The sequence below is a fragment of the Phragmites australis genome, chromosome 3 (assembly GCF_958298935.1).
Source record: "Phragmites australis chromosome 3, lpPhrAust1.1, whole genome shotgun sequence".
Taxonomy (NCBI): domain Eukaryota; kingdom Viridiplantae; phylum Streptophyta; class Magnoliopsida; order Poales; family Poaceae; genus Phragmites; species Phragmites australis.
This window is the reverse complement of record NC_084923.1, coordinates 24,246,641-24,249,033: the sequence shown is the minus strand read 5'-3', so window position 1 is coordinate 24,249,033 and position 2,393 is coordinate 24,246,641. Positions and strand designations below refer to the sequence as shown.

Sequence of the window (2,393 nt, the reverse complement as noted above, 5' to 3'; positions counted from 1 at the left end):
TGTCCCAATATTCAATGCCACAATTCTTGTGTCACCTTGGTTGAGAGAAGAGCTTGATCAGGCAATTAATTTGGGAGCACACAGGGTCCTTACTTACACCTTCCTCTAGGAAGAGTGGCTCTCGTGATTTGATCTTTGACAAAGAAGTTATGAGGATGGAATTCAATAGTGGCTCTTGTTATCAATGGCAAGTTTGCGAATAGAGATTAAGTGCTTATTGATGTCAGGAACACAAATGACTCGGTTTAGGCAAAGGGGATGATATGATCAAATAATAAATGAATTCACAGTATGAGTAATAGACAAACTTGAGCCATTTGCGACTTGGACTTGTTCTCCTCCAGTGTAGTGCTCTCTGGTTGTCAGATGTTCAAGAGCGTTGGTGATGTGATTCGTCACACCAGTGTCAATGTACCAGTTAGGGTTGACCAAGTAGTTGTTTGACGCGGTGATGATGGTGGCAACCTTGGCATCATCAGCTTGGTAGTTGTGGTCGAACCGATGCCAGCAGTGTCGCGCGTCATGGCTAGGCTTCTCACATACCTAACAGGTGATGCCATTACCTTGACCAGACCGGCCTCTAGATGATTGGCGACCGCATCCTCCAGGTGATCGGCCACCGTGCCCATGGCCATGACCGTTCTTGCCATTTCCACACTCTTGAGTCCTGTTTGCACTGTTAACAAAGGATACCTGACCCATTGTGTTGTTCTGCTCAATTCTCAGCTCATAGCTAAGAATATGTGTGTAGATGTCACTGATGGTGATGAGATTAGTGCAGATAGTGATGCCTATCACCAGAGGATCAAACTCTGGACCAAGTCCCCGTGGCATGTAGGATATGATCTCTTCATATTCAAGAGGTTTGCCAATGGACGAAAGGGTGTTGGTGAGGTTCTTCACCTTGCGGAAGTAATCGACAACACCATGCGGATCTGCATAATGTGTGCCCTCGAGCTTGACATGAACATACTTTCAAGATGGCACCATACCTTCAGGATGTTGACATGAGGATGACGCTTGAAAGCACTTCCTCAGAGAGGGAGGACAGGAGTGCACTCAGCACAAGTTGATCTTGTTGATACTAGAAGTTGTACTATGGATTGACGATGATTTGAGGTCTACCATGGCCATTTATGGTGATGGTCGTGTTGGGGCGAAAGACGGTGCCATCAATATAGCTGAGGAGCCGCTGACTCCTCAGGTAGGGCAGCACTTGGACTGACCAGAGCAAGTAATTGTCCTACGATAGCTTGACATTGATCATGCGGTTGAAAGCTAGCGTGGACAAGAGGCTGCAAGTTTGTGTAGGAGCAGAAAGAGTTGTTTTGGTGGGAGGCAGAAGAAGTAGCATCATTGTTGGAGTCTTCAGGGCTGGCCATGGTGAGAGCTTAGCGTGTGGTTAGATTGTGGCTTTGGGTACCATGAAAAAGTAATCGAGAGATAATTGTTTGCCAAACACAAGTGATCCAATTGGGATCATCTTCATTATATAGCGAGCACCTGAGTACATGCAGCTCTACAATCCGCAAGAGCAGGAATATGGCCTAATGCCTTTGACTATTCACGGTCAACTGCGATTTCAGATGAGCTACAAAACTGGATTGCACAACAGAACGTGATAACTACTTGCTAGACTAAGTCACTAAGCCAACGTTACACCGAACATTACCAACATGCTAATCTAACACCGGAGATAGGGAAGGAGGGTGGGGTGGGGCAAATACATGGTGGAGAAACTCGTTGGAGGTGAGGAAGTGTTAGATATATGGGCCTAGCCTATTATATTTAAGAAAAATTCAAATAAATATCAAAAACCCAACTAAATAGAGGTGGTGGTGTATCTTTTAGTCCCACCTTACTAGTAAAGCTGGAGGGAGACTAACTTAAAAAGAATTGTCTCGAATTGTCTCCTCCACCCACTTAGCATGTGTGGATGAGAGGACTAGAAGAACACATGCATGATTGCCTCGCTTCGCTGTGGACATAGCGGGGTGGGGGAAAAGGGTTTGGGCGCATGACACTTGCGTGAATGGTCCATCAAAATTGGTTCCAGTAGCTTGCGCATGTGCGGTCTCTTTTTGTAGTTTTATTCTTTTGCTGTATGGACAAATATATATATATATATATATATATATATATATATATCAAAATTATGTTGATTAAGAATTCGATGCCACGTAACTGAGTCCAATCATAACACGTCTCAATCACGTAATTTTCTTTATATATATCTGTCGTCTGCCGCTATAAAAGACACACACAATTAGGGTTTGTCTACTTCTCTCTATTGCACTGCCACAAGTAGTCTGCTCCGTCCCGCTCCGTCGAGGTGCTACGGCGATAGGGAGAGTAGGTTTTTGGAACCCGTCACTTTGGGATCTTGTATCGGG

General features: G+C 44.8%; 1 non-coding gene across 1 annotated transcript; it reads right to left on the bottom strand.

Moving 5' to 3' along the window:
• Positions 1 to 725: 725 nt before the first annotated feature.
• Positions 726 to 864, bottom strand: LOC133913908 (small nucleolar RNA Z247). Its single transcript, XR_009909143.1, has one exon. It is a non-coding gene; the product is annotated as a small nucleolar RNA Z247 (small nucleolar RNA).
• Between the last annotated feature and the right edge of the window lie 1,529 nt (positions 865 to 2,393).